This window comes from Schistocerca nitens, chromosome 4, assembly GCF_023898315.1.
Source record: "Schistocerca nitens isolate TAMUIC-IGC-003100 chromosome 4, iqSchNite1.1, whole genome shotgun sequence".
Taxonomy (NCBI): Eukaryota; Metazoa; Arthropoda; class Insecta; order Orthoptera; family Acrididae; genus Schistocerca; species Schistocerca nitens.
Genome location: NC_064617.1, coordinates 924,185,988 through 924,199,974, shown reverse-complemented (window position 1 = coordinate 924,199,974; position 13,987 = coordinate 924,185,988). Strand labels below are relative to the sequence as shown.

The window sequence follows — 13,987 nt, the reverse complement described above, 5'->3', positions numbered from 1 at the left end:
CAGTTGAGGATTAGAAAGCGTTTGTGCAGGTCTTTAGTAATTTGTTAGAAATGGAAGGATGGTCTGACCTGGAACTCTTGAGGGTACCAGAATAAGATCAACCGGAGAATGGAGACTCTCGAGGGAGATGAAAGATTTGAAGAATTTAAAAGGTGATTATTTGAAAGGTATAGGAAGCAGAGCAGTGCCAGACATTTTAGAGAACAGTTGGAGTTGGTAACAAAGAGGCATGGACAATCGATAGAAGATTTTGTGGATGGGATAAGGAAGATCAATAGTTGTACATTCGAGTTGCGGCAGGATGCTGTTGTGAACGAAGTAATTTTACAGGAGGCTGAGTAGAGGACACTTGACGTATTTTTGAGAGAATTTCCTTCAGAAATGTCGAGGAGAGTGCAAACAGCTGTTCCGGTTGATTTGTGTGCAGCTGTTAGATTGGCTGTGGAACGCAAGGAAACTGATGTGTCTACTTGATTGCAAGTTAGATCGGGCAGTGTTTATGGATCAGTATAAGCTGTTATGGATGCAGGCAGTCGGTAAATGTGTGGAAGCAATGTCGCCCGTCGCAGAACAGAACGAATAGAGGTGGTCAGCGTCGTGGTAATGGTAATGTCAGGGAAGGGACCAGGGAAGAAGCAGGCATTGAACTCCAAAGGGAACCCAATGTCCACCTACCAGTATCCCCAGTAAAGTTAGACACTACGAAGTTATATGCAAAGGTAGACTGTGAAGTGGAAGAGGCAGTCGGGAGGAAGAATTGCAAGATGTTATTGGACACAGGGCACATGTGTCAGTTTCCAGTGGGGATCTGGTAAAACATAACCATTCTAACCCACCACAGTGTAGCCTGTGTGAAGTGGGGGATAAAAATTTCATACTGTTGGGATTGGTGGACATGAATTTTTACCTGGGTACAGTCCTTTTAGAAATTGTGCCACATATACATGAAGGCTATGACATGATCCTAGTGTTAGATTTCTTGCATTACTATTGTGCCAACACACGGTACAGCTTGACAGAAAAATACTGTTTCCATTGTAGCTATGTCACCAGGGTCTATCAGATATGACCAACTGCTTAAAGCATTAACAGTCACACTAAGCAGTGTACCTAAGAATGCCAGGAAATCGCTTTCGGTTAATGTTGAATCTAACTCACCGTTACGAATGTTGTCTGTGGTGGAATCATTGGCAGTAAATGAAGTAATGGATTAGGCAGGCTGCTTAGTGAAAAGGAGTTGTACGCATGCAAGAGGTAAATGGGGAAGATGGGACCTGTGTTTGTGCACAACTTCAGTGCTGACGATTTAAGGGTGACAAAGCGGGATGTTAATCGCTAACGTGGATATGTTTGGGGAGGAAGAATGGGATACGAGGAGTACTGGCCGCAAACAATCGCCAAACTCTACTGAAGTTGCACCTAATAGAGGAGCGACAAGAAAGAGATGGAAAAATTATTGCTGAAAATAAAATATTTATTTTTTCCAAAAGAGCCATTGTCGGCAATGCGTATTACGCAGCACCGAATACCAACAGGGAATTAATCACCAGTTTACCACAGACCATATACGGTATTGACGTTCTTCCAGCCTGTTCTGGAGGTATTCATCAACCAGCAGCTGAAGGACTGAGGAAAGTAATAGCCTCTGGGAGCTCGGAATTGTCATCATGGCTATAAACTCATTGTTGAAATTATTAATACTTGACTGCCTATACCGTAATGGACGCCTACCTTTTGTTGAAGGAAACCAAGTATTTTTCGACGATGGACTTAAAAAGTGGCTACCATTAATGGTAATTGACCCTGCAGGACCGACCAAAAAGAGCATTTTTTTTGCCGTGGGGATAAGAAGATGCCTTTTGTACTAAAAAACGCACCTGCGACGTTTTAAAGATTTTTGGATGGTGTTCACAGACGTTTTTTAAATCCACATTAATGAATGGTGTATTTTGATGATATAATCGTCTTTATGAGTGACGTGGAGCAGCACATACAACGCCTAAGTAAGATATTCTTCAGATTAAGAGCCACAAAATTAACATTGAGTACAGAGAAGCATAATTTTGTCCTCGAAGAGGTGGTATACATTCCGCCACGGATCTACGATATTTCCGTCCGAATAATTTTTCCAAAATACGTTTATTCCATAGTGTACATCTTTCTAAAGAGTTTTATATGTGAAACACATATGTTCGAGGAAATGTAATACTCGTACATGTTATTTGGTCTTGAATGTATCAAAGTACAGTGCGACGCCTCTTCACACAGAATTCTTCCATTGCATGTCACTGTATTTCGCTCTATAGAATTCAGGCGTGTATAGTTTGTAATGGAAGCCATCAAATCTATATTCAGGTTCAAATGGTTCAAATGGCTCTGAGCACTGTGGGACTCAACTGCTGAGGTCATTAGTCCCCTAGAACTTAGAACTAGTTAAACCTAACTAACCTAAGGACTTCTCAAACATCCATGCCCGAGGCAGGATTCGAACCTGCGACCGTAGCGGTCTCGCGGTTCCAGACTGCAGCGCCTTTAACCGCACGGCCACTTCGGCCGGCCTATATTCAGGACAGTGGAAATTAAAATGTTCTGGGATGCCTCTCTTGTTCCCAGTCGGCCGGTTTGACATCCTGCCCCCATTAAAAAAAACTCACAATACTGGGTGGGATTACTTGTAACCAGGAGAATAAGAACTCTTCAGAAATTTGCACTCTTCATTGCCTGTTAGCTAATAACTTTCGTTTTTGTGTGACGTAAAATTAAATATACGAAATATAAAAGCAGTAAAGGCAAAAGAGAAGCAAGACAATTCAAATTTCTTCAGTCTTTAGGTCCCAGCATTTTTTTTTCTCTTTAATCTCGCGGCAAGATCTCAGTAGGTGGCGGGGTGCAGAGCTGCTCACTTGTGCGGCCTGTTGGTCTAGGGGTGCAGGAGGTCCCGGGTTTAAATCCCGAACAGGCCCTACTTTTCACTTTCACGACAACCAAGCACTACGATGAACTTGCGAGTCTCTGAAAGTAAGCCATGCAACAGGACAAACTGCATGTCGGGCCACTGGCCCATGAGACTGGCAAGTGCGTCATGTGGAAAGCAATCCACGTGGCAGGATTAAACCGTCTTCGCTTTCTTATATCTATACGTAAAGACTGGCACCTACAAAGATTATATTCGTTTTCCAAAAGCTAGTACATCGCACGCTCGTCTGTTAAATGCATGCGCATGCAGCACCCAAAACGGAGAGATGTCTTTCCCGCTGGAAGTAACAGCTGAGGTCGTCTTCTCGCAGTTCAACCCCTTACGTTCCGTTATTAATTATAGTAGCAAAAGAACAAGCATTTACAGCGTTCCCCAGTCACGTGTGGACTGTGTTTAACATGCTTTACAGGCATGCTTCCTGCGAAAACGTGTGGACTTCCATTAACATGCATTACAGGCATGCTTTCTGCGAAAGAATGTATTACCTCATCAAAATTCGTCAAACTTTTTGCGCTACACGAAAAATCAAACTGTCGTTGTTTAATACCCAAAAAGCTGTTAATACGAACTTCTCGACTCTGTAAGTGCAGAACAGGGAATCAGTGATCATAAGGCCGTTGTAGCATCCCTGAATATGGAAGTTAATAGGAATATAAAAAAAGGGAGGAAGGTTTATCTGTTTAGCAAGAGTAATAGAAGGCAGATTTCAGACCACCTAACACATCAAAACGAAAATTTCTGTTCCGACACTGATAATGTTGAGTGTTTATGGAAAAAGTTCAAGGCAATCGTAAAATGCGTTTTAGACAGGTACGTGCCGAGTAAAACTGTGAGGGACGGGAAAAATCCACCGTGGTACAACAACAAAGTTAGGAAACTACTGCGAAAGCAAAGAGAGCTTCACTCCAAGTTTAAACGCAGCCAAAACCTCTCAGACAAACAGAAGCTAAGCGATGTCAAAGTTAGCCTAAGGAGGGCTATGCCAGAAGCGTTCAGTGAATCCGAAAGTAAAATTCTATGTACAGACTTGACAGAAAATCCTAGGAAGTTCTGGTCTTACGTTAAATCAGTAAGTGGCTCGAAACAGCATATCCAGACACTCCGGGATGATGATGGCATTGAAACAGAGGATGACACGCGTAAAGCTGAAATACTAAACACCTTTTTCCAAAGCTGTTTCACAGAGGAAGACCGCACTGCAGTTCCTTCTCTAAATCCTCGCACAAACGAAAAAATGGCTGACATCGAAATAAGTGTCCAAGGAATAGAAAAGCAACTGGAATCACTCAACAGAGGAAAGTCCACTGGACCTGACGGGATACCAATTCGATTCTACACAGAGTACGCGAAAGAACTTGCCCCCCTTCTAACAGCCGTGTACCGCAAGTCTCTAGAGGAACGGAGGGTTCCAAATGATTGGAAAAGAGCACAGGTAGTCCCACTCTTCAAGAAGGGTCGTCGAGCAGATGCGCGAAACTATAGACCTATATCTCTGACGTCGATCTGTTGTAGAATTTTAGAACATGTTTTTTGCTCGAGTATCATGTCGTTTTTGGAAACCCAGAATCTACTATGTAGGAATCAACATGGATTCCGGAAACAGCGATCGTGTGAGACCCAACTCGCGTTATTTGTTCATGAGACCCAGAAAATATTAGATACAGGCTCCCAGGTAGATGCTATTTTTCTTGACTTCCGGAAGGCGTTCGATACAGTTCCGCACTGTCGCCTGATAAACAAAGTAAGAGCCTACGGAATATCAGACCAGCTGTGTGGCTGGATTGAAAATTTTTTAGCAAACAGAACACAGCATGTTGTTATCAATGGAGAGACGTCTACAGACGTTAAGGTAACCTCTGGCGTGCCACAGGGAAGTGTTATGGGACCATTGCTTTTCACAATATATATAAATGACCTAGTAGATAGTGTCGGAAGTTCCATGCGGCTTTTCGCGGATGATGCTGTAGTATACAGAGAAGTTGCAGCATTAGAAAATTGTAGCGAAATGCAGGGAGATCTGCAGCGGATAGGCACTTAGTGCAGGGAGTGGCAACTGTCCCTTAACATAGACAAATGTAATGTATTGCGAATACATAGAAAGAAGGATCCTTTATTGTATGATTATATGATAGCGGAACAAACACTGGTAGCAGTTACTTCTGTAAAATATCTGGGAGTATGCGTGCGGAACGATTTGAAGTGCAATGATCATATAAAATTAATTGTTGGTAAGGCGGGTACCAGGTTGAGATTCATTGGGAGAGTGCTTAGAAAATGTAGTCCAGCAACAAAGGAGGTGGCTTACAAAACACTCGTTCGACCTATACTTGAGTATTGCTCATCAGTGTGGGATCCGTACCAGATCGGGTTGACGGAGGAGATAGAGAAGATCCAAAGAAGAGCGGCGCGTTTCGTCACAGGGTTATTTGGTAACCGTGATAGCGTTACGGAGATGTTTAATAAACTCAAGTGGCAGACTCTGCAAGAGAGGCGCTGTGCATCGCGGTGTAGCTTGCTCGCCAGGTTTCGAGAGGGTGCGTTTCTGGATGAGGTATCGAGTATATTGCTTCCCCCTACTTATACCTCCCGAGGAGATCACGAATGTAAAATTAGAGAGATTCGAGCGCGCACGGAGGCTTTCAGACAGTCGTTCTTCCCGCGAACCATACGCGACTGGAACAGGAAAGGGAGGTAATGACAGTGCCACGTAAAGTGCCCTCCGCCACACACCGTTGGGTGGCTTGCGGAGTATGAATGTAGATGTAGATGTAGATGTAGACTCAAGACTGGTGTGGTTTCTCGATTTGATGTTTATTTTGTCACTATCTGACAGATAAAACGAAATAAGCCTTTCTAATATTGAAGCAATTGTAACACACACCAAAACAGCGATACTGCTTTTGCACAAATGATCATTTCATCTACCTCATTTACATAAATAAAACGACAGAATATAATTGACGAAGTACCAATGTGCCTGTTAGGCCTACTATAAGCAAAACGTTTTATGTTAGGAACTAGTTTCACATTTCATTCACACGCTCCAGTTTCTCAAGCATGAGATCGAAAAGTAGCTGCACGAAATTTTTACATAAATTTGGAATCGTCATATTCTTCCATATAATTTGTGTGCTGTCCTCGTTTCTTCTCCTTCCTCGTTCCAACAGACAGTCTTGTCCTCACTAATTCTGTAGCTATTCGTGCCGTTGTCAAAACGTACTCTCCAGTTAGCGTCACTATGTCAGTCACCAGCTTAGTTATCCAACGTTTACTCTCCGGCTAGGCGTTATTACGCGTTTTCCGCGCTACTCCGAGAATAGAACTTAAGCGGCTGCTAATGGGAGATGGGACAACTGGTCCTTAGCGATATGGCAAAAATTTTCTGTCGTAATTTCATTTTCTTGGTTACACCGAGAAGATTAACATGTAATCTTTCTTACCTGTTATTCCTGTTAGTCGCTTATTTCCATTCTAGTAGTGTGAATCTATGGATTATGCTAATAATTACAACAACACTGATCTTTCGCACACCCAATCAGCCCCATAAACGAACAGTGATTGGCATTCACCCGCAGTGATTGGCATTCACCCGTTCGAGTTTATTCGGCTCAGCTCGTAAACCCCGTCCCCTTTTGTCTGCGGGGAAACTTTTAATTTCTAGATACGACGGGGTTCCCCTGATAGAGACATCATGTAAATTGTGCACGAATTCAAAAATGAACTTATGATTCGTTAAGTAATCACCTTAGAGTATGTTAAGAATGTTAAAAAACCAACAGGGATGAACTTCAAAATCATATGAATAATCGATAGATCAATGTGCACTGGATGATAGGCGCTTTGTGAAACAAGGTTTTTATTTTCCTCAAAAATATGAATTTGGCGCCCGGTGAAATTGCTGCCCAGGGCAAAGATGGACACAAGGTTAGTTAAAGCTACATGTGAATTTCCTATACCTGAATCGGTGAAGGAACTGCAGTGTTGCAAATTACTATATAAGGTTTGTAAAGAGACATGAGTATTGACGTACCAGTAACGCAATTGCTGAAGAAAGGTTCAAAGTTTGAGAGGTTGGAGGATTGTCAACATACTTTTCAGAAACTGAAAGAAGCTTTGATGACGAGTCCAATCTTAATGTTTCCAAATTTCAATAAATGAATTGATTCTGTCATGTGATGTGCACAAACTTGCACTCGTTGTTTGCTTTGTGACGAGGCTGAGGGCATGGAACATGTGGTGGCCTACGCATCAAGTCAGATGAACTCGGTGGAGAATTCTTCCATGACAGAAATGGTGACGTTGAGGTTTGGAATCACCTATTTCAAGTGTTATCTCTATGGGAGAAACTTTCAAGTGATAATGGATCATGATGCGGTGAAAAGCTTGGTGGGATTGAAAGATCTGTCTATCAGGTTGACATGATGGGCTGTACATCTGAGTGAATTTGATTTTGAGGTCATACATAAATCTGGAAAGGAACATGGGAACACAGGTGGATTGAGTAGGGAGGTACGAGTATTGCAAAAAGCAGGTAATGAGCATAAGGAATGTCAGATATCACAGAAGTTTATGACATACATAAACAGTTCCATAAACAGTCACAGTTTTGCGTGCAGGATGGGTTGCTGTGCAGAGAAACTAAGCGACCGCAAAGCTGAGCGATAAAGTATGATCATATCTTAGTGTGTCATGGGGGATGTAGTCTATCAATAGTGGCGTAGTGAAGAGATACTGGTGGAGGAATTGGAAGGTGGGTGTAGGCCAACATGGGAAGAATTGCATTAAGTGTGTAAGAGAGCAGATTCATGTCGAACAAGAGTACTATTGCAGAGGTTACACGATGCATTACCACTGTTTTAATTGCTAGGGTTTGACATCTTAGGTCCTTTCAACAAAACACTTTCAGGGAACAAACATGTACTCATGATTATAGAGCATTTTTCGAGATATGTGGAAATGGTCGTGATGCCCAGCCAACAGGTAGCAACAGTAGTGCAAGCATTAGCAAGCAATTGCATACTGAAGTTTGGGTTACCTGAAACAATAGTGATAGATCAGGACACTTTTTCAAAGAATTGTGTTGGCTTTGTTTATGAACAAATTGAGAACTAGTCCTCTACATTCGCAAACTAATGGAAGAATGGAAGGGGCTCATAGAGTTATAGGAAAGATATTAGGATACTATAAAAACGCACACTATATCAATTGGTATGTATATTTAAGGTATATAGCCTCAACTCGAAGCAGTACACGACTATGGGATTTTAACCATTTGAGCTAGCATATTGTTGCAGGATACTGCCACCATTCAACATGATAAAAACCAAGAATAGTAAGACAAGAGAATTTGTCAAAGAGTTTACGAGAGTGATAAGTGAAATGTAGAACAGGTAGTGCAGAACTAATACAAGCAAGAACTGGTGCACCGTACAGCAAGAATGCCACAGTATGAGGATAGCTGATGGGTATCTTGTCAGTTTCCTATACTCTTGACTGTGCGGTTGCTCCCGGCGGAGGTTCGAGTCCTCCCTCGGGCATTGGTGCGTGTGTTTGTCCTTTGGTTAATTTAGGTTAAGTATGTGTAAGCTTAGGGACTGATGACCTTAGCAGTTAAGTCCCATAAGATTTCACACACATTTGAACATTTTGAACCTATACTCTGAAGGATAAGATGAAGAATTTCTTTGCAAAATACCAAGGACCGTATCAAGTTGTTGACAAAGTGTTGTCTGTGTACGTCATGATCAAATACCTGATAAGGAGGGAGACTGTACGTTTGGGATGTATGAAACTGTTCGAGGGAATTCCACAGGTTATTCCAGGAGTAGTGTGGCTCGAGCGAAAGTAAAAATCGAAAACGAAGGTGCAGTGGAGCAAGTGGAAGGTTATAGATGCACTATTGAGGGGAAGTCCATATACATTAAGGCTTAGGAGACAAGAGAAAATTATTGTTTTTGTGTTTGTTGGTCATAAGTCTGGCGTAAGGTATAGTGTAGGCTAGACAAAATGCTGTGGGGCAGCAGGGGACTTTTAGGGGAGGAATGGGTAACAGGTATCCCTGTCCTCAGGTTGGATACGTCAGGAGGCGAGATGGAGGTGTGGACCATACCCATGTTATTAGTCGTCATCGAAGTGAAGGCACTGCAGAACCAGCATCTGAAAGGGGAAGTGCTCTTTGTGAAGCAAGAAGATGTGGTGATCACTAGTCACCTGTGGGTGATACGGGAACTATTTAAGCGTGGGAAATGCAGAACAAAGTGAGAGGTCTGGAGGAAGCATTCGACAGTTTCCAGCAAGGTGAAAGGAGCCACATAGTGCTCAGAGGTGTTATGGGGAATGCATGGGATACATCAAACTTATGGGAAATTAAGAGACGAGATTACACAGATTCTGGGGATTATACCATGTACGAGGAGGAGGAGAGGTTGGATCAATGCAACAGGCCGTCTTCTGAAAACTGTGTTCGGCACAGCTAATGAGGGGGACATCAAAAGGATGAACGACACGGTAGATGATTAAACAATGCGTAAAAGGGAACAAAGCAGCAAGTGAATGGCACACATTGTAGATCGAAAATTTAGGGAAAGGCGTTTTTAAACAATATTCCGTTATTACACCAGCTGGCTGTGGAAGAATCAATGAACCAGCATGTAAAGATGTTGCAAGCCGATGTGGAGACATTGGATAGGGAAGTAGTAATAATGAAGTGGCTGCAGTCCTTGGGAAGCAACGTGTGGGAAGCACACGGGGAAGTACCTGAACTGTGAGAAGTCATGCAGTAGGCTTTGCCAGAATGACTGGGAGTGAACTTTTTGTCTCTGCGTATTAAAGTTAGTTGTGGAACCTAGCCAGGAAAACTTGCGTTTCTATTTCAACCGAGCCATGGTGGAAGTGAGGACTGATGTAGCAAAGGTGTATATTTCAGTCAGTAGTAGAATATCAGGCACGGTATCAATATTATGTAGTCTATGCATATCTCGTCCAGTGGGGCATGCTGAAGAAGTTTGTCAGTGTAAGGATGTGGTGATTATTCTTAATCGTAGAATATGAGGACAAGCATGCAGAAATGGAGAAAGCAGAGTTACAGAAGTGTTACAGAGGTGAAGTTAAGGTTTGTCCAAACAAGGTAGTAGAGAATTTCGGAACTCCCGTTCAGCGAAGTTAGTGCTAGGTAAACGGGAAAGGATTTCATGAACGAGGTGATTGTACCTGAATTGTACTTTCAACAGGCTGAGGCATATTGGTTGTACTCTGCCTACAATATGATGATAGTAACAGCCAGGTGTTACAAACAGCGGAAGCTCACACCAGGAAAAAATATCGAACTGGATGGGAGTGAATTGCTAATAAAGGAGACATCAAGCAAATTAGTGGAAACTAATTTCTGTCTACCTGCCACAATTTTGGGAATAACAAATCTGAGTATTTCACAACCATGGTTGTAATGGTCAAAAGAACCTATGGAAGAGTTAAAACCTGCGAATTTGGCTGCGCTGAACCAGACTTTAGGACCTGAACTAATTCAGTCCATAGACAAACTCGTTAACAAGCAGAAAGCGCAAAATTCCGTGGAGACGTTAAGGTAGCATTTGTATCGATACAGGGAGCACCTGTTCCAGAAAGAAACAACATTTTCCATTGTTGTACCACACACTGCAGTGACACCTATGTTGATTAGCGTCGTCATTGTTCACATGTGTAAGAAGCAGAACGCGAGACGAAGTTCAGACCCAGCCATTATTCAAGGCTTGGTGGATTGGATCCCCAGAGCCTGAGAGGTAGCAGAGGAAACTATAATTGAAGTTACAAACGAACTGTCAGAGCTTAGGATAAGTAGTGCTTAGGAAAACAGTGGTAAGAGCAGTTTGGGTAAAAAGCGGACTACAGCCAACGGAGCCAAACCTATCTCTCTAGTTTGCACAGGCATGGTTTAGTTTAAGGCGAGCTAAGGGATGAGGTCTTGTTAGATAAGAGCGCAGTGCAACACACTGACCATATTTGGTCATAAATGCATGGGAAGTGAATCGCGGTAGCACCAACCACCGGCAAGTATGAGTTTTTTGCTTTACATAATTGATGATAATGATGATGTCACAGCCTTGTCAATGCTGCGAGGCGAGCTGGCCTGGCAGGATGTGGAAACAGTTGGCGCAGCAGTACCCATGCGGTAGATGCCGTAAGCCTTTCCACGCCTATGACGACCAAAATTTTTAGTATACATGCTACAAGGCGTACCAAAGCTGAAACAAGGGCATCTCAACAGCATATAAATACCTAGCCATTTATTCTAAAGTAAAGTCTGTTAGTATAGCAGCTCTATCACCGCGGGGCTGAAAGATTTGGCTTCTATCTGGAATGCTGTTTGTGGACCACTGTTCGGCTACACATCAGGTCAGTCCACCCTGTGACTGCGGTACCTGAAGCCACGGTCACAATGGTCCAGCACTGCCCTTAGAAAGCAGAACGCCGACCGTAGGTTTGGGGTTGTGGGCCACTGCTCTTATGTCACCGGCCTGCCACTTTCTGGACAACGCAGGGTGTGCGATCTGCACCACAATGCACACAGTCGCAGTTAGCCGAGGCCGCCCAAAGCTGGAGATTCTTCTGATAGGAGCAATTGCGTCACAGTCCACTGCCCGGCCGACGCTGTGCTCTATCAGGATTGCGGGGTGGCAACACTCAGGGGGTCGCTGAATGCCACCATGAAGCTGCCGCTTCCTACTCAGAGCTACAGCGGGTTTCTGTAAAAAAGCATTTGGGAATTACTAACTGTTAAACTGGCGGCGCACAGCATCCCCCTAACCCACTTCCACTTACATATGAATGTGGAATCGTGAGTGAACTTGTTTCGCTATAGAATTTGTATGAGACTGTGATTCCAAAGCTGTATAATATCGTAGACGAAGATTCAGTGACTTCGCCAGTGGCGTTGTTGCAGTGGTAACAGGTTCCCATCAGATGACCAAAGTAATGTGTTGCCAGGCCTGGCTAGCACTTAGATGGGTCACCGTCCTGGTCTGCCGAGCGCTGTTGGCGACTGGGGTGCGCTCAGCCCTTGTGAAGCCAGTTGAGAGGCTATTTGACTGAGAAGTGGCAGCTCTGGTCTCATAAACTGGCATTGGTTGAAAGATTGGCGTGCTGACCACGTGCCCCGCCATATCTGTATCCAGTGATGCCAATGCCTGAGGATGACACGGCGGCCGGTCGGTACCGTTAAGCCTTCAAGGTCTCTTCTGACAGAGTTGAACTGAATTAATTGGTGGTTTCATTTGTTTTATTATAAATCAATTCATGATTTCTAACTAGTTCTGTATTGTGCACTGTTTTTTTGTCTTGTTATATTTGCAAGCATGATGTGCATCTCTGTATGTCACCTGACCATATTATGATCATTACGTACTTGATGATAATGATGATGATATTTGGTTTGTGGGGCACTCAACTGCACCGTTATCAGCGCCCGTAGAAATTCCCAACCTTTGCTCAGTCCAAACTCGCCACTTCCTTGAATGATGATGAAATGATTAGGACAACACAAACACCCAGTCATCTCGAGGCAGGTGAAAATCACTGACCCCTCCAGGAATCGAACGCGGGACCTTGTGCTCGGGAAGCGAGAGCGCAACCGCGAGACCACGAGCTACGGACCATTACGTAATTGCTAGGGTACATCTTTCATTACCAAAGTTGTGAAGCTATGCATAAAATCCGTGGGTCTATATTTGCATAACATTACAGCTGTTACATTCTTATTTTATGTTACTCTATACAGCATTGTTAATAGCTTGTCACATACTTTGTATACCTTTTGAATGTAGGCCTATTGAATATGTATATACCAATTTGTCATTTATCTTTGTCACGTTTGTTTCTCTAGTCGAATGTACTAGTGTCGTCTTGCTTACAAAACTATTGTCTTATTGAATGCTGCTTGTCCAATCATCCAGTTTGCATTTACACTTGGTATCAGTAATAGTAACGAGATACTTGGTATCGATTTGGTTTCACGTTATGTGTAAGGACAAGTGATTAAAAAAACTATTTCTGGTCAGACAGCAGAACTGTATTATTTAAATCATGTATGGAGAGGCATACATGTAAGGAGAAGTGACTGAAAAAGAACTGAAACTTCCTGGCAGATTAAAACTGTGTGCCCGACCGAGACTCGAACTCGGGACCTTTGCCTTGCGCGGGCAAGTGCTCTACCAACTGAGCTACCGAAGCACGACTCACACCCGGTACTCACAGCTTTACTTCTGCCAGTACCTCGTCTCCTACCTTCCAAACTTGACAGAAGCTCTCCAGTTTCATATCAGCGCACACTCCGTTGCAGAGTGAAAATCTCATTCTGAAAAAGAACTATTTCTGGTCAAATCATTCCATGTAGGCTTTCACGGCCGGCGTCGTCATCAATAAACACTTCCGGGCTGCTGGTCAGACAGCAGAACTGTGCTATAGAAATGCACCCATGACAGTTGCATCTCGCTTTTACGCAATATACACTACTGGCCATTAAAATTGCTACACCACGAAGATGACGTGCTACAGACGCGAAATTTAATCGACAGGAAGAAGATGCTGTGATATGCAAATGATTAGCTTTTCAGAGCATTCACACAAGGTTGGCGCCGGTGGCGACACCTACAACGTGCTGACATGAGAAAAGTTTCCAACAGATTTCTCATACACCAACAGCAGTTGACCGGCGTTGCCTGGTGAAACGTTGTTGTGATGACTCATGTAAGGAGGAGAAATGGGTACCATCACGTTTCCGACTTTGATAAAGGTCGGATTGTAGCCTATCGCGATTGCGGTTTATCGTATCGCGAATTTGCTGCTCGCGTTGGTCGAGATCCAATGACTGTTAGCTGAATATGGAATCGGTAGGTTCAGAAGGGTAATACGGGACGCCGTGCTGGATCCCAACGGCCTCGTATCACTAGCAGTCGAGATGACAGGCATCTTATCCGCATGGCTGTAACAGATCGTGCAGCCACGTCTCGATCCCTG

General features: G+C 43.4%; 1 non-coding gene across 1 annotated transcript; it reads right to left on the bottom strand.

Annotated features, from left to right (window-relative positions):
- Positions 1-13,127: 13,127 nt before the first annotated feature.
- On the bottom strand, positions 13,128-13,202 carry Trnaa-cgc (transfer RNA alanine (anticodon CGC)). The gene has a single exon. It is a non-coding gene; the product is annotated as a tRNA-Ala (tRNA).
- Between the last annotated feature and the right edge of the window lie 785 nt (positions 13,203-13,987).